Genomic DNA, 24,410 nt, shown 5'->3' with positions numbered 1-24,410 from the left:
CGAAGCGTTGTTATATACCCTCACGTTCAATCGCTAATTGACTGAATTCTTGTTCGACACACGATTTGTCATTGCTGTTGACGCGATAACCTGCCGTCATCGATCGTCCTCGTGTACTTATTTAAGCAGTCTGCGGCTTGAATGGAAGTTTGGTTCGCTTGTTTGCAGATAATATGTAATATGTGTACACGATGATATTAGCAACGATTATGAGTAACCACTCAAGCATATTTTGAATTTCTTAACTATTTTCTATTTTTGCGCAACCCGATACACGTTTCTATAGATTTGAAAAAAGCTTAACAAAGATATTTTTATCCCAAGCATACTTTTTTCTCTAATAACTCTGAGAATTTTGCGCCTAACAATTGAATATTTTGTTCGTTTTTATAGCGTTGTTATTGTTACATTTGCTAAATTTGCTAAATTTTATAATTTTCCTTTTTGCAGGTACGTACATTTAAAGCTGGTCGAGGTTTTAAAGCGTAAAATCCTCTATGGAATAGAGCCTTCGCATGTATGTATAACATTAAATCATATTCCTTAATGAAGATCCGACGAGTCAGACGTACGTGTCAAGATTGATTTCAAAGAATCTCATAATTTTAAAAGTTCTCTTTGCTCGTGAAAGGGTAGGTTTAAAGAAATGAAATATTCTTTTGACCGGTAATTTCTCGACACACACCGCCGATATTTCGCAAGCGTTTCAGTAAACTTTATCACGGATTTGTGTTTTCCATTGACCAACTGGCCAAGGTTTTTAGGTAACCAACTGTTTAATAAAAAATTTAGAGAAATATGCTCTGGTTCATATTCCGACTTTGCATGCGCCGAGAAAGTAGGTCTTTGGTACGCCTTCTACATTAGTTTCTTCTATCAATATTTTACGTCATAGTTTCTCGTGTCTCGTGCTCTTTTCGTTTTCAACTCTGCTCCTTCTTCTGCAAAAAATTATGCCGGCATTTCGTTAGCGTTTTAATGAACCTCGTCTAGAGTTCAAAGATCAATCGCAATGTATTTCCTCCTGCTTAACAACTAACTTGCACAAGTCGACTACTGAATCGAAGAGTTAAATGAAAATTGCTCGTTCCAACTGAAACAGCGCTGGGTTACGCGTTTCTCTAAACGCAGCTTTTTACTGTATTAAGTTAGTCTTCCCAAGCAACGCTTAGTGGTTGAGATAGCAAAGTTTCCAGCTATGTTTAAGTATGTTTAAAATAATTAAGAGCAAGAGTTTTTGAAGTTAGATTAAGCAAACGTAGATTTTTCTTCAAACTTATCTGTTAACCTTACCGTTCTCCTCGCTTCTTTTTTAATTTTTGTACCCCTTCAGATATCTATTTTTACATCATGAGATTACCATGATCCTATTACATTTGCCAAAACCCAAGACTCACTATCCACCTCCTCTGCTGATATTCTCGGTTCAAATGATCTTTGTGTTCGATAAATAAATCTCGGCGGTAGGGTAGCAACAATTTGTTGACACGCCCATGTCGCACGGCGTGGCAATAAATTTTCATGTTCATATTTAATGCGCCGCTGAAGGCTGGTAGATGTTTGCGAACGCATGACTGCAGCGGCGGTTTCCACTTTTCTCGCGGTGCGTTTATGGCAGCAGCTCCGGCGTCGACTGGAGGGACGTTCGTAAATTGTTTGTGGTTTACCAAGCCGTATATAGGACGACCAATATCAACTCCGTCCCTCTGTATGCGATATTCCTTTTTCACAAGAGCAGGAGCTCGCGAGCTCTTGCCCGCTCGCGCATACGTTGTAAGAGAACCAATATCTCGCCAGGCATACAGCGAAACTCCTTTTCACCGTATTCCGTCCCATTTTCAACTTGAAATGCCGAAATGAATTTTTCTCTGGCCTGTTTCAAAACATTTTCCCTCTATCCGGTCGAGTTTCCCCGGATGCCGGCTCTATCCATCCCTAGCCACGTCTAGCGTGCTCTCTCAAACACCAAGTTAACAGGCTTCGGGTCGGATCTCTCTGTGTTACGAATAACTTCGAACTGGCTGCGTGTCAGTTGTGCGCAAGCCGCACCTGTACCAGTCTACGTGTATACAGGGCGTGCCAGAAACTAATAACCGAATTTCGTCGATATATTCTATGGGTATAATCAAGTAAAAGAACGTATATAGGTCATTTAAAGGTTCGTTAAAAATTATGCAAAAAATATGCAATATCGCCTCGAATTTCAACATCGTTGTGTTGTACCTTCTATGTTTGGATAACTTTATATAAAGGAGATACAACGAACAAATACTACTACGTATGTGATATACATATATGCGTCGAGCGTTCAGTTTTCAGTTTCGGTTGAAAGGTCAAAGTTAACAACCAGCAGCTGCCTCGCTATCATGCATGCGACTAGGAAGAGAAACGCTTGAATGATTTTTCTACTTCTTCATTCCCTTCCTCCGTGTTCTTCTCTTGATCTTGATCGTACTTGGTCTTGCCGTTCCTTCTTATTTGCATTCCCTTGGATCGAATCGTCTTCCATGATTACGTAGATACACACTAAGGGAGAAGAATAAAGGAAGGAGATTTCTTCTTGCCAGGCCGAGTTCGATTCGATTCGACTGGATATAGCGAGGTATGTGTGTCCTCTATCGCGTATCAAGCAGCGGATCATACAACGGATCAAGAGCGTGCGCGGATCGACGCGTGTTTTACGAGAAGTATTTATTCGAAATGTCGCGCGAAAGGGTATCGCTGCGTATCGTGCAACTCTGCCGTGCACTCTAGTTTATTACTTCGCCGGCGTAATTTACTTGCGCTTCTACTTGCACGGGCCGCGAAATCGAATCCCCTGTGTCCCGGCGACGAGAGCCGGGAAACGAGACTGACGTCAAGTGCCATGCGAGTAAATAACGCGACAGGGCCCGCCTCTCTAGATTCTTTCGTTCCTCTTTTTTATCCGCTCCTGCTTCCTCTTCGTTTTCTCTACGCGATTGTTGTTTGCTCGTTCTTGCACTTTGCAGCTCTGTGCCACTGTCACGAAACTTTTTCGAATACTAAATTCCTGAGTTCAGGATAATGGTCTTTGAGATCGATATTTTTCGTAAGATACGCAAACAGATGTGTCACGGTATTCGCGGACAATTTTACTTTCCTGAATCGGCATATTTGTTTAGAAAAAATGCGGTCATTGATTATCACAATTATTGTAAAGTATCGAAAAATGAACGTATTGAGGAAGAAGAAGGTATTGAAATAAACGAATTCCGATTCGTGGTTCAAACGACGGAAATAACATTTTCGAGATAATTCGCGTCAAACGTCTAAGTAGATCAGATCAAAAGCGTAATGTTATTAACAGCCATCAAACCGCTGACATTTACTAGACGAGACAAGGCACCGAACGCATTTCAAAGACGCGCTACTTCAAAGTTGGACGAAACCGAACAGCCGTGCAAGCATCACAGTTATGAAACGACTGGATTCACCTAACTCCGCTTCTCGGCCCCTGCGAACCGGTTTCGCTTCCGGAAAGTTGTACGAATTACAGACTACCCTCGAATAACGCAATTAATAATTAGTTTCGTGTTTCAAGGATAATTAATCATTCATGATTTGTGTAATCCGTACAAATGTAATGATCATTTTCCGCGTTAGTCATAATTCTATTATTCAATATCCTACATTTGTAAATAAATGGATGTATAATATCAAACATATATTTAAAAAAAATTATATAGGGAGACTATAGGAATTTTCGTCCAATAGCTGGAGAACCGAGAGAAGACTAACAAATTTGGGTAACAATCGCGGACTCCCCAACTTGCGAAGATTTCGCGGCCAGGTTTACAAGCGGTCGTGATTTCGAGCGGAATGAAAGTAAACCTCGAGCGAGTTGGCGAGTTTACAAAATTACTAGTTCGTCGGTTCTAAATTTCCGAGTTACAAGGTATCGAATAGTTGGAAAGTTGAAGAGAGCGAGGTGGTAGTCGAGGAAGTTTGGTCATTGGCCGATGCGTTTGCCATTAAAAGCTGATTTAAAGCAACCTCCGACATTCCGCTTCTTTCGGGATATTCCATCGGAGCTTATGAAGATCGTACACCAGAAGAACGTGAAAATTTACCTCGGAACTTTCCACATACTTGGAACAAACTCCACGGTTACTTACGTGGTTCACATTTTCAAATACTTCCCTGGTCTCGTGGAATGTACGCCTAACCCCACGTGCATTATTCCTCCTATTTTCATCGATTGATCGTGCGACGATAGATTGTCTTTGCCGGCGCTTTGCATAACCGAAGGTCTACCATGGCAAAGAAGATTTCAACACGGAAGAAGGCGAGCGTGCAAGAGAGGAAATTCAAGAGGGAAAGAGGGTGGAAATAGGAGGAACTTCAAAGAATCGGCGTCGCGCTGCCGGTAGCGGCTAGACCGTTAGCATATTTTTGACTGGGTTCCTAGTTTCCACAGTTCTTTTTTGACGTGTCTCATATGTTTTCGGTAATCTTGGTGAAATAGGGGCATGGTCGGACCTTTGAAGGTATTTCATCTGACGTTGGTGCACGAAGTCGCTGGCAGAGAGGCGTATATATTCTGCACACGCGATTAAATGTTGTCAGAAATTCCTTTCTTTCGCTTACTTTAATTAAGTTCCAGGGGATCGGAATTCGTCCCACCGAGCCGAGTTAGAACGCGTTAACGTATCACGCTCCGCTCGTCGCGGTACCAGACAAACCACGGTTTCAAAATTCTTTCCTCCCGTTTCAGCCCGTCGCGCTTCGTTGCTTTAATTAATTCTTGACTCGCCTTTTCATACTTTACGTCCTTGGTTCATTATGTTTATTTGATTGTTATTTTTATGAACTCAATAAATTGAAAAACCTACCGAATGCTAGACTATTATCATCGTTTCTTCTTTAATATAATTATTTCTGAGTCACAGGTTGTAATTGAGAATGTATTGTCAGTGCTGAAGATCATTTGAAGATTGCGTTACATCATCGAAGTTGAGCTATCCTTGATTGTCATTTGTAGGTTAAAAAAGATCATATTATTCACAACTTATTAAAACAAATTTACTCGATCGATCAATGGTATCAATTTCGTAACAGATGACTAAATCAGACAGTAACCATGCGCGTTGTTCCCCTAGTTATTTCCTTATTTCCTCTAGTTGTGTTGACGGTAGATTAATAACTCGTTCCATAGTCTTGAAAATTGAGCAAAGTCAAAACCGCTTGATAATAAATCATAGAAAGTCCGAAGTAATTAGAAAATTCGGCAAATGATTGCTTTATCTTGAAATGAAGGAAATTTCAGAGCAATTATAACTTCAATCAACATCGGAAGTGGATTTGAAGAACATAATGGAATCTTTCTTAAGCAATAAAATTGCGCGATTAGACAGATGATAAGAACTCTCGTAAATCACGAAGGAGTACGAAGTTCGACGACCTACAGGAAGTTCTGGTTATTGTCTTCGATTTATTTTGGTGGCCTGGAGAAGATTGAAGACCATCGACAGACAGGAGTGGCTCGAGCTCGATCGCTGTTATCGAGCCACTTTGGCTTTGCTAAATTTAGTAATCTTTCTGAACATCGCGTTCATCCAGCGACGATAACTGCGCGCAACTTTAATCATTTTTTGGCAACGAAAACGGAATATCTTTCTACTTTCAACCTGTTCTTACATTGGTGATTGTGAAGATTACACAGAATGGGATTTGTTTTCCATAAGATTCTTCAGGTATAAGATGGAATATCAGAGACGCTTTAAAATTTGATTTTCGAACGTGATCGCTTGCCAAATTGAAGATTTTATGCCAGATATAAATAGAATTAATTCTAATTCACTTAGTAAACGATATTAATGCACGACGGGTACTATTTACCATTGGGAATGATTAAATATTTTTGAAATATGTAATATAATTGTAATATGTTTATTTAATATATTTGAAAGTTCAATAATTCAAAGAAGCAGTCTGCCAAGTGGAATATCCGACTGCGTTTAATATGTGATGAAATGCATTATCAATATCGACGGGTTAACATTTATCCCCCAAATAATATGTTTTGTATTTTCATATCTATCTTTGTATTTATTATTTAGAATGATGACCTGAATATTGACGATTGTTCTTTTACGAATGATGAGATTTATGTACGTTCGTAGATTTCAAGTGACTCGAAGAGAGATTTCAAAGTAAGTTTATGGTTAAAAATATATATTTTTCCATGTCTCTGACATTTTGTTTCTACATAAGCGGAGAACTTCAAACAGAAGTGACTTCTTTCATCCTCACAACCGTTTTCAGCTTCCTCCGCTTCTTCATTTGTAAAATTAATAACAATTGGTTCGCTTCACTGCTCATTGAATATTCAAAACTTTTCGCAGATAATATTCACCAATTGTCAGACAACAAAAACTTTAATATGAAATTTGAAATGGAAATTGAACAAAAAATATTATTTTATAGCGTCTCATTTTAGCTAATTTTACAATTTGTAGATCGCGAATTTTCTAAGGATTAAAATTCTGTCCAATTAAAAAGAAAACATCAAAAAGAATTCTAAAATATAGAGTTTTATGTAACGCAAAATAAAGAGTGAGGCAATAAGCAATATCTTTCTCTCGCTTTAAGCAAATTTTCTCTTCGCTCTTCTTCCATACTCTAATTTCGGACGCTCGATTCTTACGCACATTTCTAACGGTAGAAACATAGTCATACGTAAATAAATAATGGCGCTAATTCCCATGATATTCGAAACAAAATCTTTACTTATCTCGAGGAATAAAATTTCGGTAAACCATTATTTTATACGAGTCACATCGCGCTTATTTGACAACGCATTCGAAGCGAAATAGAATCGATATCCGCCGCATCGATAACATAATATCATCCGAGGTGAGCAAGATAAGATGTAATCTCGCTGCGAGTAAACTCGCTACTTTCATCTTCTCGTCGATCCGAAAAATGCTGTAGGTTGCTCGGTCTCGCGACTTCAGATCTATATATTTCGTCCTGTGTTCAAGCAGAAATTCGATTCCGATTCAACCCCGACCAGAGAAACTTTCCGTTGGAAATTTTAATGTCATCTCGTTCCTCGTAAGAAGATCGATCGCCATCGAGTCTCTTTCGGCCTCGATTAAGCGGTTTTCGTGGAAAAATCTGAAAAGTCACCGAAGTCCAGGAGAATTGCAGCGATCGCCGTTGGTTTTTCATACGCCAGTGGATTTTCGAGTTCGATGCGAACGGAATATGAAAAGTTTCGTGGCCGGAAGCTCGCAGAGAAGCGCAATTTCCGCGTGATTGACACGCGCATACATGCGAGTGGCGTTACCAACGACAACTTCCATGCTCCATAGGTAATGTTAATTGAATTCGTGTTGTTACTACGGTCGGAGTTTTTTTTATTTTCCTTCTTTTTTTTTTTTTTTTTTATCATTTTTCGTTTCGTTCGTTTTTCACGTGTAAAATGTTGTTACGTCAAATTCTTCGGTGGAATTTTTGGTGAAAAATCGCTAGAACGATATCCGCTTCTGGCATTCGCCAACGATTGTTTCGTTCACGGTTTGTAACAGGGTAATTCCGGCATCTCGTCGAGAACTGAACGAAATGATCGATAAACCGTTGTTTTGCTAGTTCGAGATTAGGTATTAAGTCAGCCGGAAAGTTTGGTTCATTTGTAATGCCGTTAAATTATGGAAGTTCTACATGTACTAGCAGAAAGTTCTGTCAGAATGCTTATAGGTAAGGACTAACTTCTTGACGTATGCAGTTCGAAACTAATATTCGATGCCGCCTGATCCTTTATCTCTGCCGTTCGCTACTCCGTTATGTATCCACTGGAAAATGCATTTAATCCTATATTTATTTAATAATGTCACGATCATTTTCTTGTCATTTTTCAACGTAGAATATTTTATTCAATTCGGGGAAACAGAATATAGACGCGATAGAAATGATATAACGTAATGTATAATATAGTATAAAGGTAGAAAAAATATTTTTATCTAGTATAGTTATAGTATACATTAGGTGAACAAATATCCCTGAAGTTAAACAGCTGCTGAAAAGACTTAGAATTTACAAGATTCTCTTGTACATTCATAGACAATATGGTATACAGGTAATTTTGAAATTTCATATTGTACCCACACTGTTATAAATTTATGTAACGATCTGCGAAATATTAACTAGGCTGTCCAGAAATTTAACGTTAAACTCTGCCAGTGTGTTCTATAGGTAAAAATGAGACTGAAATGTGGCATGCAAGAGAAATTCCAAAAATACTTAATTAGAAAGTTACAACGAAGGTATGAAATACGATAAATGTACGTCGATACCCTTTTCTTCTTTGAATTTAGTACAGGATTAGATAAGATAAATTGTTCATGGTACGTGTTGTTATGCGGTATATACGTTTACTGTTTATGTACGTGCATGATTCTGTTTTACGCTGTTTCGTTTCATTTTTGTCCTGATTTGTAAATTGATCGCAACAATCAAAATTGCATGCGAAAGAATGAGACAAAATCGCCATGAAATTCGGTCTGTAATAAATTCAATACTATACCAATGTGAAACTTGTATCGATGTAAAGCCACGACACTTCGAAATGCATACATAAGTATGCATAACTTTACGTTCGATACTTTTGTTATAACTTCTTGATAAAACATTCATAAACTTTTGACATTTTAGTCTTATTTTTACCTATAGAACACACTGATAAGGTTTGAACACAAAACCTTTGAACATCCTGTATAAACTTTACACAGTCTATGAGATTGCAAACGGCGTTTAAATATTCAGTTGAATGAAAATAAAACATACACCGACACCATAACGTCTGAAAGCTCATTCAATTATTACACAGATAAAAATTTCACCAACTTTTTCACGACTATATGCATACGTATCGCTGAAAAGATTCATATTTCTAGCAAATGAGATTTTGTCAGTATAGAAGTGCGAAAACCATTTTTAATAAAAACGAACCACCAGATAACGGTAACGGGAAGATTCATCCGAAACTTGGACTCGAGAAACTTCCAATATCATTGATCTCATCTATAAACCCGCACATTTTCTTCTAGAAATGCTGTGGCATACTTTACCTTTGCTGAAGCCAGATTTCAGCCGGATACATTACTTCCTGTCAGAGATTATCCGTCGCCGTCTGCCACGACGTCTTTTACGTGAATCCTCCAGCTTCGTCCGGTGTCTGAAATAAAAGTAACGGAGCTGAGATTTTCCTGTCGGAATTCGTTTCTTCACGTTGATCACGTCAAGTGTAATTGCGTTCTCTTTGCTCGCAAAGGGATATCCGCTATGTTTTCAGAAACCGATATACGCTGGATTATCCGGGGAAGAATTAGACTGCAAATCTACTTACAGAAAATTTAAATATGTACAAACGTACAGAATACAAATAAGTAAAGAAAGCATACAAAATATCCGCAGTAAAGTATTTATTGTAATATTTAGAGTGTGACACATATTCCTATATTTTTTTTCTTTTTTTTTTTTTAGTTGTGTTAAGTAGAAATGTGAATTTGCGGAATATTATTACGTTTGGTGTCTTCAAAGATTCGACATTTCGTTTTACTTTTTCTACAAAATTCGGAATTTCTCGAAGAATTTGAAGACCTACTTTTGATATTTATAGATAAAAATCACAGTCGCTGGTATAACGTAATATAATCTTGAAATCTATGTTAATTTTGTTAATTAAATTTAAATTTACCATAGTGGGTCAAGGGAAGAGTATCATAGGTACTTACCATCTCAAGATTTTTACGTTCTTAAAATTCTTTACTTTATGGAATACTATCGTAAAAGGCAGCTGTTCCATTTAAGAGGATAAAGTTGTCCTTATAATCTTCTCCACCTCTGACTCCATAACAAAGTTTATTACCATCTTATTACATGTTCCTCAAAATCATAAATTCTGTATCGTTAACTTCTTCCTATTTAGAATAACAAAGATGTTTCTGGTATATTGCCGGGGTCAGTGATCTACTCCCTCTTCGATCAAGCGCGAGATTCTTCCCAAAGAATATCAGCCACCCCAATAATTCCAGAAATAGAACAGCCGTGTAAAAAACTCCCCTTCGTATCCTCTATCTCTTTATTTATTTCTTTATCCCTATACGTCACTTTAATTTTCTATTAAAAAAAACATTCTGTCATCATTTATTTCCTCAATCAATGTCGGCTGGTATATTTAACTAGCTATATTTAGCTATATTTAAAAATAGAATAGCACTAGAAGTAAAATAGGAAATAACTTCTAGTCATGCCCTGAGGCAACAAATTTTTGTATGATTGGCAAGTACAATTGCTTTTAAATTATATCTATTGTCTACGTGTAAGTCTAAATAAAAATATATTTCTTATTTACCATAGTCTTCTCTCTACGAAAATAACAAAGAGATATGTCCTTAAGAAATATTCCGATCAGAAAACACGATACCACCACTTCCGTAAAGACACAGATCGTCCAATAGTAACATACCAATATCGTAATAATGAAAGAATTGACCATAAAAAATAAAAATTAGATTGAACAGAAATCACAAAGAAATGACGTAGGATGTAATCACTTATAGTAAATATATTCGTTTTATTCACTTCGTTTTGAAAACACACTGAAAAAAGGATAGATTAGAAGAAAACTTATTAAGCCAGTCTAAATCACTTCCCGCTACGACAATCGCCGATTTCCTTGTTCGACACATTCCAAGACCAATAGAGAATCTTACTGTTGGCTGGTTCGATGGAAACCATTCGACAATTTGTCGTCGCGAACTGTCGCGATCGGATCGTCAGGTTTCGGCTCCTCTTCCTGCGGACTTAGAAACTTCCGGCATAACGTTTCAGCCGTGGAAAGTTTCAATAAGATTGCCACAGGTTCCGCGTAAAGTGGTCGAGGGTTTTCTCGCGACCAACTCTGGATACGGAAACTCCTTGTTCGCACAGGAACTCGCACACGATCGTCGAATCGAATTTTCGATCTCGTGGCCCGCGACGTCGACTGTAACCGGCGTCGTGATCTAACACTCCACGTCACTGGTCGTCACCTTTATCAGCACCTTTATTCTCCCGGGTCACGTTCGACTCTAGGTATCCAGTAGATTTATAGGCATCTCTGTCCGCTCGTACATCGATATACCGACCGTGGTAAAAATAGCGAAGCGCGCGAACTCCGGGTTGATCCTTCGTCACAGAAATAAGGTAAAATTGCGCGAAAAGGCGCGCGCCAAAGAGATCGAGTTTTGTATGCGTCTTGGGGAGCTGGGTACTCCAAGTATATAACTTGAAACTGTGACATGTAAGAAAAGAAGGTGACAATTTGGGAGAAGAGGAATCAAATTGATATGTGTTTGAATCTTTTGAATGTTTTTCATATATGATGTTGTTTTTCATATATATGAAACATATAATGTTTCATATATGTTCAGTAATTTGGTTTTGATCAATTTTCAGTGGAAAGAAAAATTTCAGTTAAAGCAATCCTGCATGGATAAACTGAATAAACGAATAAATTGTGGACCCATATGGAATGTTGGTAAGAAATTATTAATTCCGAATTATACTATTATCCCAAGTATAGCAATTTCTTATTATACGAATGTAATATATTTATATAGAAAAGAATAATACATATGTAGCATTATTTTATTTTATATTATATCTTCTCTTGTCGAAAATGTTTCAGGATAGAGCACAGTTCTATTTATAATACTCTCTGCTATACCTTTCCATCTCAATAACTCGACACAATCTGACAACTGAGTAAAACACAAAAATTGATGAAAACGAATAGCTCTAACGGTCTGTACTTGAAAGCACAAGCTTGAATAACAATGTTCTATTTTTCTTGCATTTTATTTCCCAACTGTTTATTTTAGAAATCCATAGGTTTCTTTCCTTTTTGTACTTCAAGCATATTTGACAGCAATTAAAATATTGAAAAATTGTATAAAGAAGATTGCTTGCCATATCGTTTCTAACTTTGTTCTCTTTTTCATTTCTTTAGACAACCTATTTTCAAATATTTTAACAAATGTTGCTACAATGAATTCTCTGGTTCACAAGCTCTGGTGTAAAATATATAGACTCTGCTGAGTGGCAATTAACCAGCTGTAGAAGGAATGCAGAGGGGGAGTTAAAAAATGAGATAGATGATTGGATACTAACCAAAATTTGCAGGAGGAGAAGATGGGATTGGAAGACGCTTGTAAACTAAAGAGATGTGAGAAAAAAGAGGGTAAGGGAAAAAAGGATACTGAAAACGAGCCCGGGGCTGTTTGTTTGATTTATTGCGGTGTGGCTCGTTTATGTTGCTAGAAGTAGTTTGAAATTTAAGTTAGGCTGGTCTATTGCTTCGTAACGCCTCGTTGTTTGATTCAACCGCGATGTGTATTTATCCATAGAACTTCTAAAAATACTTTCTAAAAATTTAAATTTCTTTTAAACTCAAAGTTAGATAATCTTTAACCACTTGAAATCTCTTGATCAATTATCGTAATTTTTGTCGTAAAATATTTCATTCTGGCTACCTAATGTTATACAGATAACTTTTTTCCCACGAATATAATGATAGGGAACAAGCAGAGTTCCAGCAAAGCATTGTGCATCGGTCTATGTTGAAAGAAAATAATTGAGACAGGCTTGAAATAGAATATGGAATATTTTCCAGTATGCATAATACATGGCGTATTGTGAACAACGAATCGATTAAATTTTGAATATGATTGATCTGTTTGCACAAAGTTTTCACCGGTGATTTTGACTTTCTTTAGTGATTAATGGAAGCGTTTGTACGAGTAGAAGAAAGATTGGGTGTGGTTGAAACATGATTGATTGTTGGAATTTGAAGTTAGAAAAAGTCATAGGAAGGGCGTAGTTCCTTGAAAGAATCTAAACTCTAAACGATCAGAAAATGACTGGGTCATTTTTGATTCACCGCTTATTCAATACATATGTCTGTTAATTATTCGCGAAGAAATGAATGAACGGTTCTAAAATCAAAGCGAGGTACTCTTTCGCGAAGCAACAATTTGTTTGACAGAAAGAGTAGAGCCAAGAGCGAAGAAGCTGGACGAGATGAAAGGAATCGTCGCGGAAATTTAAAGACGAGGACGCCTAATTATTTGGTCTCGGAGTCGAGAAAAAAATAAGACAAAGACAGGAACAAAAAGAAAAACCAGAAATTCTTGCATGAAAAAAGAAGAAAGCGACTTGGAGAGGAGAACAGTCGAGCCTGGCAATTATCTCGAAAATGTCAAAAAACGTTTCATTCGGCGTTATTTACACGTCGTGTAGAAAGGAAATGGTGTCTGTCGCGATGCCTTGCGTTATATTTGGTACAAACTTGCCAGTTTAATTTAATGTAAATATTATAGAAGATGAGCCTAATGAGGAACGTTCGAAGTCGACGACAAATCGTGAAACGCCGTTTGCTAGAGTTTACGAAGCTCGTTCTTTTTCTCTCTATTTTTCTCTTTTCTTCTTTTTTTCTATTTTTAGTTATTTCGCCCTATCCGCACGTCGCAGCTGCCCCGTTTCCTCTACATCCTCGCCGCCTGCGCGCTTCCCTGGGCTTTTCCGCTTTATTCCACGGACCTCTAATGACGTTCTCGTTCAGTGGTCTGTTTCATGCGCTTTCCTCCCTTCTGTCCTTCTTCGTCTTCTATACAGGCACCTAGTCTTTTCCTTTCTCTTCCTTCTTCCGACTCTTTATTCCTTTCTCACCTTTGTTCTTTCCTTTTTCTCGTTTCGTCGATGACGTGACCGCTGTGTTCTTTTAACCCTTTGAAGCTATCCTTTCGATTAATCTCTGCGAAGAGAATAATATGGATGCTGGTTAAGATTCACGCAAAGATCATGTCCACGTATGTTTACCTAAAGCGATTCGCCATCGCGTCTTCCAGTTTCGTTCTATCTATGTTGGCTAGAGATTCGATGTAGCAAATAGTTCACACTTAGGTGTTTTGCTCCAATACTTGATATTAGCATCGAGAGGATTAATCGTAGGAGATGTTCCTTCGTTCTTGCTAAATATCATAAACTCGCAAAGTCTCAAACCCTTTTTCGATCAAATTTAAATCCCACAGTGAATGAACGTACAACGGCGTTCGACTATGGTCAAATATCGCAGCCTAAAGGTTAAACCTTAATTTTAGATCCCCTTTTCCTCTTTTCTTTCTCTGCAGCGCCGTTTCTCTTCCTCGCGCTGCCCTTTGCACTCTTTGTGATAAATTTCATCGTTGAAAAAGCGCTGACCCGCGCGCAACGAGAAAGCCGCCGAGTAATCCGTAATGTCGCGCGGCTTAGGAACGGCCGCGTGATTAAGGCAGACGCTAAATACACGCGCTCATTAAACGCGCAACAGTGGCGTTGCTCGCTTCGTGGACACACGATCTCAAAGGAACTCGTCCTGTGTAGCCGTGTAACCAGCAGTTCGTATCCACGACCACGGAAAGTAGATCCAGAAGCCATGGAATTTTTCCATTTAGCCGGAAGCATCGTGAAGTTCGTGGCACGCGGATTACGCGACTTCCTCTAACATTCGGTGTCGTGTTACCTCCTTGCGCTAATATCCTGTGTTTTCTTAACTGATAGCTCGTCGACGATAAGTACGCTCTACCACTGTAAAGTGCGGGTAATCCTTGTCTGGATTCTACGTGGATTCCGACAATTTTAAACGTTGTACGGGTAAATGCTACATAGTACCTACTTGGTCTGTGTGACGTAAACTTTGTAATATGTTTGGGACAGCTGAACGTGCGTTGCAACTGTATATGGACTTTTAAAGTCATAGAAATGAAATTTGTGAATTTATTTCCAAGTATTTGCGGTTATATTTTCTAGCTAGTTGCACGCAGTTTCTTCTTCTTTTTTTTTTTTTTTTTTAAATTCTAAGCTTCGAATAAGAAGTGGTAAAACAATCTATAGTTTCAGGATTAGTTTATGCGGTATTTATTTGGCTATCGTAGAAAGATCGTGTAATAAAGTCGTGTAAATTGTTTCGGCACTATCCAACACGAAATGAATTTCAATTTTACGGAAATTAATTGGCCACTCACAGCCACTTCTTCAACTTTAAACAACGTCGTCGGTAACTCTTTCATTAAAAATAGAGAGCGTGTACTTGCACGGTCCGTCCTTAAAACAAACAGTAGGGAGAACAAACTCATAATGAAGAGACAAGAGACAAAGCGATAGGGTTACTAAAGGTTCTTTGTTGATTTCAAAATGTCCTTAGGTCGATCAATTGACTTTAGACGAGGTATATACTTGTACTTGTAGAACGAAGGTCCCATCTATCGACGTACGTCATTAGCAACTTCCTACAGAGAAAAATTATAATTATCTGGAATACGCTTCGCAAACAAATATATAATTTCTTAATGAAGCTTCTTAAATTCGTATTTTCGTTTGTCGATATACAATCATTAATTCCACAGATGTTAGTTAGTCGCCTATCGTTAAAAGGATAAAAGTAAAAAGCTGGACGAATATATAAAATTAAAATGTAGCTCGCATCGATACCATGAAAAATCAAGCGAAAAATTCCTCTCAAAGGATCTTTCGAAAACAGCAGCGAAAAATATTACCAGGGTGCGATTCGTTTATTTTCAATTTATCCTCGACACTTGCCACGCATCAGTCTTTTTCCCGACCAACGGCGAATACAAAAATTTACGACCGTGGAAAGGTCGTAATAGTCAATTAGAAAAATGGCAACGCGTTCGATCAAAACACGATGCGGTGGAAAATTTGAATTTTCGCGTCGAATTTTAATCACGACATTTCGTTATTTTGATATTCATAAAGGAACGGCGGACATTTGGCCGATACTGCCATCCTGACCATTCTGAATGTTCGTGTCCCGCGTAGTTATTATCTAAAAGGGAAAAAAAAATCGATACTCGATAAAACGATGACGTTAACAGATGGGGATGCTTGGCATTTTTTATTCTATCCTACTCTTTCACCAGCTCGTCGAAGCTTCGAAGTCAATGGCGTCACGTCGTGACAACTTACTATCAGTCTTTCGGATCTTGAATCAGTCTGCTTGAGATCTTAAAAGCGGTAATTTGCATTTTAAAGCTGCCAAATTTCAGTTGAAGCGCGCTAGAATGGAATTTTCTTGTCCAGAAAATCGTTTCTTTCGTAGCGAGAGATACTTTAACTGTTTTATCCTACGTTCCTTTACTTAGTCTGTCAATTTGCACCTTGCGTAAGTAGTTGAAACAATTTGACGTCAACCTCGGTAACTTTGAACTCTTCTTTCTAAACTTCTTGAAGTAGCTTATCTTCGTTTTAACGACAAATCTTCATTCTGATCCTAATATGTGCATACCAATGTTAGCAGACTAGTAAAGACCAATTTAAAACATGGATCTAGCGTATCTTCTGGGATTATCCCTTCCTTTTTGGAAGCTGTTATACTAGAAAATCTGTTTCTTTTCACCCTAAAGCCGCAAAGATTTAAGAAGGAACTCAATCTCTTGCATAGTATTGTGAGGAATTTCCGGAGTGTGACAAAGCGCGGGTTTGCCTACGATATCGTGCAGCTTCCGCAGCTATTGGTAGAGTGAGGATCCTTACAATGTAGTTGAAAAGCTGGATAAGTCCCGTTTTCGATAAAATTTTCTGCTCTTTCAATTTTCGACTAATTTAATCGATATTTGGAAAAAAATTATTCTTGTAAAAAATGTCTTCCTTAAATTTGTTTCAAAATCTTCCAATATATATACTTTTTTTGATACCCTCTGCGTACTATGTTCTCCATTAGACACTATCGCGATTATCTAATCCCAAACATAGAATTTTAGACGACCCTCGAACTATCAAAGTTTCCAGATGGCTATCCATCTTGGACGGTCGTTCAGACTAATCGTGCCCGACGTGGCTCAAACTTCGGTGATTAGACGTGAGATGGTGCATTCTATGCATGCGTTAGCTGAGTTGCTACCGCCTTTTCCACAACCACGTAGCTGTGCAGCTCACAAGTAACATACCACAGTTAAGGACTTGCCTGGTCCAATTAGAAAACAACGAATCGAAATATCACTTCTACTTTCGTATTTTTCTCCATCCGGCGAAGCCATAAGCATTTTATACTTTTCGTTCAGAAATACATGTACGTCATATCGCGATTACCAGAGGATAACGGGAGAATCGATGAAGATAAACGAAGTCTGTAAAACTATTTAGGTAGTCTGTTAATGTTTCGATCTCACTATTCACGTGTGTGCGTTTATGTCATACTTTTTCGCATCTGATAAGTCTACTAACTTTTGTACCTGAAGCTCCACGATCTCTACAAGCGTAATAATTAATATTTCAAATATATTTGAATATTTTTTAACAATGGAAATTCCTTATCTGATTGACCTATACTTTTGAAACATTTTGTTGTTTCTAATGAAGTGAAATTCAAAGAATATGTTGATTTAATTTTAATAGATAGAGATTCGTGGGTTGGGTTCTTATTAGCGATGCTACTTAACATCTTCAACTATAAGTCGTGTTTCTTTTGTTCAGATAACGAATAAACATCGGCGCGTCCTTTAAATCCTTAGTGAGATGCTTGGTCCAAATACTTTCACGAAAGCGCATAATTTCAAATAACATCAATTCGAAAAGGCTGACAACAAGTAAATGGTTGTTAGGACGTTGTTTTATGAAGGTAATTAAACTACAAATCAAACGCGCCAGCTTGCTTTTAAGACCAAAGCGCATTCAGTGGCCCTATTGAAGTAATTGTTGACGGGATAATGTAGAACCATGTCAACATTTACAGTATTTAGAATATATTTGTTACGTCGGCCGACTCTCTACCTGGACCAGGCGTCGCATCGCGAGCGGGATGGCAACCATATGTCTGCACATCCTTATTGCGTACTCTAAAGAACCTCAAGGACCGACCATAAATCTTAGAAAATTTGAACTAAAGACTCTCAGGTCGAACAAGGATCTTTTCTATGAAGGTATTTTCTAAGATCTCTGGTTTGTGTCCGGAAAACACTTAAAAATTAGTTATTTTCACACGTGCGATGCTTCCCACCACAAACCTTCTATCGAGGGCGGCTAAGACCCCTCCTAGTCCACCAACAATCGTAATGGCCAATAGAAACAATGTCTAGTACCCTCACTTTCCTGGCCAAAAAACTGTCATCTACGAATCCGATGATCCCGTGCGTTAGACACACCCTTTCCTAGCTCTCCTCTGACACAGCATCGTCACTCTCGGGGTAGTCTATTTTCATCGTCCGAACAGTCAGTAAGTCTACCACGGTTCTACCTTCAAATCAATTCGTTTGCAAAGTCCAACTATCTCATCGAGAGATATCGTCAAATCGGGTCACATTTACTGTAACGCATAAGCTGTACTCATCGTCAAATACTTGTGACGCTCATAAGATTGTATAATCCATTGTTGAATATATCTATCATATTAACCTGTTAACACAGTGTTAATTTCAATTAACCACCCCTGTTATCCTAACCGAAACACGGGGAACGACTACTTCGCGGCGTCGATTAGCCGAATCGTAGCGAGAATTTACGCCTCTCGCTGACGCGTTTTCCTCGCGACCGCGTCTCTCCGCGAACGGTCGTAACAATATTAATGTAAAGATTTAATATAAATTGCGAAGCATACAATCGCAAGTTATTGGTAATTTAATGTTATAAAAATAGGTATCAGGCAACCATTTGTAATGGAAACTACAAAGTCTGTGAGAGGTCATTTCTGCGATTCTTATTTTTAATATCTGTGATATTTTAAGCGCGTCTGACACCATTTTTTATGAAGAATGAAAATTTTGCAAATATAATTTAATCTTTATTTAAAGATTATAAGATATAAAAATCTTAAATACTCTGTTTATATATCTATATGCTTTAATAATTAATACTCTTCGTTACATCTCAATAGACATCCGAATAGACATCTGAACAATCAAAATAGTCATTTATATTCTATTACGATATCTTAGAATAATAGGTTTCCCAGTCTATTTAACAACGTCATGTTAATGCTGACGTTATAATTAATAACAAAGTGCTTTAAGAGGGTATTATACACGTGTACCGTTGCTCGTCCAGTAGAATCCCAGAGCCCGATCTTATTGACTATACGCGCAGAAACAAACAAGTATAGTATCTAGCTCATTGTCTGTGAGTCCATGGCTATTTGGAATCAGACATCAATTCTCAGCTCACCTGAGGGTAGTACGGAACCAACAGGATGGTCTTTGAACCGAGAATGTGCGTTCACCAATGCGTCCTGGAAACCTTTACGTCGGAGGATCATCATCTGTGGTGAAAGCGAATTCCTTTTGCCAAAGCAGCTCGGGATCAGTTTATAGCCAATCTAAAGGGTTTCGCTTGACAAATGAAGTTGCCGCGGTCGGACTACCGATTTCTGCGGTGCAAGCATTCGATGGAATTGACAAGATAGCATGATTCGATTTAACTAAACTTTAACTAAAACAAGTAAAATCATTTTAAATTTTAAGATCACAGAAGGGAGACACGATAAGTATGATTCGCTGATTATCTGATGATGTATGATTAATCGAGGAGATTCTAATATGACAATAATTAAATGAAAATAATTTTGATATCGTTATTTTTTTCGTTAAAAATTTTCTTCGCGATAAAAGATTCAGTTCAATAAATGACATAAAAATGCATCGAGAGTAACATTTTGCTGGCAAATCCCAGAAGTTTCGGAAAAGTGGCATTATACGGCTTCCGGATAAATATCATAGCATGTTACAAAACGTAAAATATTGTGCGTTTGTTATTCATTAATAAAGCTAAGAAACTTAATGGACACAATATTTTGTAAATTGTGAAGGGGATAAAAAAAGGGCTGAACTTAAAAACTCTTTTCCTGAAAAGGAATAAAAAATGTCATTTATTATGTTCGTCTCCTACAGTATTTATTTAAAAGAAATTTGGATCCTTTGTAGATTATTAATAAAATCAAGTTGAACGTGCTTTTATAATCATCTTAATATACAAATTTCCTGTTTAATTTCCAGCTAATTTAAGCCGTAGACAAACTTCAAAATGGTAAAGTTTTTTAAAGTAGCTTAAAACCAGTAATTCTTTCCGGCAAATTTGCTCTCTCCTCTGGGCACGAAGCAATGTCAAACTTTTGACCAACATCATACATCTCCTTGCATTTTTAATGACCTAACGAAATATCATCATCGAGTTTCTGTCTTCTTCTAAACATGACATAACATACTAGAAAGCCTCGTCCAGTAGAATTTTGGTGCTAGCACACTCAATAAACGTGGAACACTGATAATACTCTTCTCAGAACATCAACTGCAACGATCCAAAATTGCACGAGACAAGCATCGAAATGAGCATTTAGTATCCTGTCGATTGGTCACTGTTACTGTGTTTGACAGAGCCTACTAACGTCTCACAGAACATCTAAAAGTATCCATTTACATAAAGTGTATTTGATACTTTTATTCTACGTATTTAGAAGCTTATACTTTATTCGATATACTTTTTCTATACTTCATCCCATCCGTATACCTTTTTTTAAATACTCGTCTCGGTTATTAATTAACTAGATTTCTTTTTCATTCGATTTCAATTAAAAGGTAGAACCATAATGGATCGATATTTCAATACTCGAAGAGTCTAATTTAATTAAGCCCACTTAATTGCGCATCAAACCATCAGCAGAGAACCATACGAAAATAGAAGACACTTTTTCAAGCGTGTATTATATTTTATAGCTGATAAACGTAAACTCGGTGCAAAAAATTGAAGCTTTATAAAACAAATTTATCGTCATAAAGGCCATTTTTGTCGCATCAACAAAAACATTACTCGTGTCACGATAATTCGCACTTTCTTCCAGTTTACTGTAAACCCGCGCCAACGTCATAACCAACTTTTCTAATTCGACATATCGATCGAACGAATCGGTGCTCCGGCTTTTTTCTATTTTTTTCTTTTTTTTCTTTTTCCGATTTTGAACGCGTCGCGTCGCCAGACAGAATGGAAATTACCACTTTCGGCCCTTTCGCCAACAATACCGCGGCGGGTAGAGCACAAAGAGCGCGAGAAGCACGAAATGGCGCGTTTGACGCGTTTAAAGGAGTTCAATTGATTCTACCACGCTTCTGAGAGAGAGTGCACAAACGTCGATGCGTCATTGCGGTTCTGAAACGAGATGTATTCTCTCTGTCTCTCCTGTCTCTTTCTCTGTGCCTCTCAGCTCGCCAGTTCCACGTCTCAATTTGTGAATGAAAGCGCGACCACTCTCGCGCATCGCCCGCAGAATTAACAACGAACGTTCACGGCTGAAATTATATTAAATTGCGGTAATAGTCCGAATTATGTGTTACTAATAACAGCCGATTATGTTACTAATAACACAGTAAGAAAAATCAGTGTCGTTTTCTTCCGCGAATTCCTACGACTTCTGTAACAAATATATGCTTATACGATGAACTGCGAGAACCTTCATCGTTGTTTGAGTGGGATGTGGAGAGGAAAAAATGTAACGCGGTCCCGCTTTTTATCCAAGAGATTGATGCAACGCTTTGAATTCCCCTTGATACGCAATTAAGCTTAACGATATCCCGTTAACTGTTACCGTACTGCCGTTTCTCCGTGCTCCCTTAATTAAGCTCCTAAGCAAAACAGTCGTTACTTTTGTCCGTCTGGGAACGCTCAGCCACCAGCTTCGAGACGAACAATTTCCTTTCATAGAAGTTTGCTTCGTTCGCATTTGTCAAACAGCTTTTTCTCAGAAGAAGAGCTTGTGGGAAAATCGAACGGGTCAATGTGTTTGTTTTGTGTCGAGAAATTTACGCTTCGTAAATCTTTTGGAAATTTAACATTATGAATATTTAATATATGGAAATTATTTTTACGGAAGTAAATGGTTTAGTATTATTTCACTCTTTATATAATAGAATATTTCTTACTTCGGTTAAATTTTTATCTCTTAACTATTTTCTTTCTACATTTTAAACCAGAAAATTTCAACAATATAGATCAATATAAACTCCATTTTAATAGATGGACGGCTCATACGCTATTTCTCCTCGAATGAAATACGTACGTACGTACGGTAACTGACAGACGTATAGAAGTAAGCTCGTTTTACAACACGAAACGAACTTTAAAACGGCACCGTTCATACAAAGAACGTTTTATGTGGTCTTGTCCCACTTTGGCTCAATCCTCGAGGAATCAACAGATTCCCCTTGCACAGCAATCGCATCTGCTAATAGGTATTTCTCGTATATAATGCAGCATCCGCCAGCAACGTTTCTGCTTCACAGAAACGGTGATTGAATGAGAAAAGTTCCCTAAGTTCACCAGCTTAGGTTGGACAGCATTGCTTTGAGAAACAATCTCTTTTCCTTATCGATAATTTAACGTTTGCTTATAAGAAGGATGATAATTTACCTTTTATTTTCAACTTCTATACGGTGAAATAATCTTTCATATGTAACTTTTCTCTTTCATAAATATTGTAAAAATAATCAGTCTCAGTACGAAGTTCTTTGATATTCAATATTTTCCTCTGACAGACTGTTATCATAGTTCTGTTGTTGTTACCCTTTTCCAATTTTCTCATGCATATTACATATCATAATACGTGCTTCAGTTATCACAGGTTCCATTTATATTCTAAGATGGTATTCGAATCTCTCATGTAATTTAATCCGTTGATTTACAAATATTTTTTTCGTCCTACATACTATGAATAGATTAGGAATTTTTATATTATTTATATTTTTACAAACTCAATTAAAAAAAATCAAGGGATTAAATATTATAACAAATACTTTACTTTTGATATTTTATATATTTTAAATTTTGAGTAAATGTATAAAAATCTGCAGTGTAGCTATGAATCTTTTTTCAATTGCAGCAATTCATTTTATTTTAAGAAATTCAAACATCTTGTATTCTATTTGGAAATGATGTGAAATGACGATAATGGTTTAAAACGTCTGTGTTATATGTATCTAAGACTGCCAAGAGTTGTATAGACTGCCATACGATACAGACGGCTGTATAAAAATTCTATTTCTATCTCGGTCATATGCTTCAGGCACATTACCTCTCGAAAAAGTTTATCGCTCTTATAGCACCGATTATCGTGAAAGAAAAGTGAGATCATAAAACCAGCAAAAGTAGTTATATTTTGGTCACCGAAATAATAGTTATGGAGATTCGAAGATTTGAGATTTCATTCAAAACCATGCGAGGTATATTTAGCAGAGCTTCAATTTCGTTCCAAGATTCACGAGTTGAATGAACCTTGCAGAATCGTATACGGACCATAAGTCAACTTTTGCCTACCTCTGTTTTACGCTATATACTGACGTACATATGATTGCATTATGCGTAATAATATCTGAAAATTTATAAGAAGAACAAGATAAAATCAAATATGAGTTTCTTGAAAATAGGTGACAAATCTATACAATTTCCTAAACAATTAAGTAAAAATCGGTTTTTGGAACGATCGACAAGGTACAAAAATGCATATTTAATTCCACAATCGATTAAAAGGACAGTTTCAGTAATATGAAATCGATTATTGAATTTAAAAATTACGTATCATATTTTTCGCCTATGGTCATCACTTAACGTATGAAATTCTTTTACTATATTATATTTACTCCATTTTATAAATATTTACGTGCAAGCATTTATCCTATTTCACGTGCTGCACTCTAAAAAGGTTAATTTATAATTTTCCCAATTTCTTTCGCCGCTGGTACACTCGATTAAACTATAATACATAGATCGATGGAAAATCATATAGGACGCATATCGAGCTATGAAAGCGTCGTTTAAAATTCCACCCTCGATTCGTAACGCGTCTACGTACGTCCCATTCAAAGGGCAGGATTGCAAACGGCCGCTTTACAGGGCCATATACGGTGAATTTTTGGAAAAAATATCCGCGCCTGAAAATATTTCAAAGCAATCAGATTCAGTTTTGACGAAAACTATCGAGTGACTTCGACAGGGAAGCGTTCTCGATACCCCAGCAGCGGTTCGTGGAATTGCTTCCTGAAATTTGATTAGCACAGTGCCCCGTGGCTTTACTTGCAAGACTCTAGCTGCACTCGACACGAGTTCCTGTGATATAGAAGGTAATTACCAGGCCGAGGTTGCACCTAGAAACATAGGAATCCAGGAAGACGGTTCTTGCATTTTAACAACCTATATGTTGCTGCATTCGACGCTTCAGGGTTACCGATGCATATCGCTATGCTATCCTCCGTTGCCAGCAGGTTCACCGCCGATCATCGATCCTTTCCGATAGATCGCTTTGTCGATACAGACGTCTCTAATATTAACGTTGTGACCATTTTGTTCGATGCATTGCTGTACTCTCTCACGCAATG

At 37.5% G+C, this 24,410-nt stretch overlaps 1 protein-coding gene across 3 annotated transcripts in view; it reads left to right on the top strand.

The window, feature by feature from the left end:
* Nucleotides 1–498: 498 nt before the first annotated feature.
* Kek5 (leucine-rich repeat, immunoglobulin-like domain-containing kekkon 5 protein) overlaps nt 499–24,410 on the top strand; it is a 338,741-nt gene continuing 314,829 nt past the window's right edge. For all 3 annotated transcript variants that reach the window (XM_074111636.1, XM_072005882.1, XM_074111634.1), the window contains exon 1: nt 499–517. The gene's annotated coding sequence lies outside the window, so the exon portion shown is untranslated. The remainder of the gene's footprint in view (nt 518–24,410) is intronic.

The sequence above is a fragment of the Bombus fervidus genome, chromosome 1 (genome assembly GCF_041682495.2).
Source record: "Bombus fervidus isolate BK054 chromosome 1, iyBomFerv1, whole genome shotgun sequence".
NCBI lineage: Eukaryota > Metazoa > Arthropoda > Insecta > Hymenoptera > Apidae > Bombus > Bombus fervidus.
The sequence above is the reverse complement of the archived record's forward strand: the minus strand, read 5'-3'. Positions and strand labels throughout refer to the sequence as shown.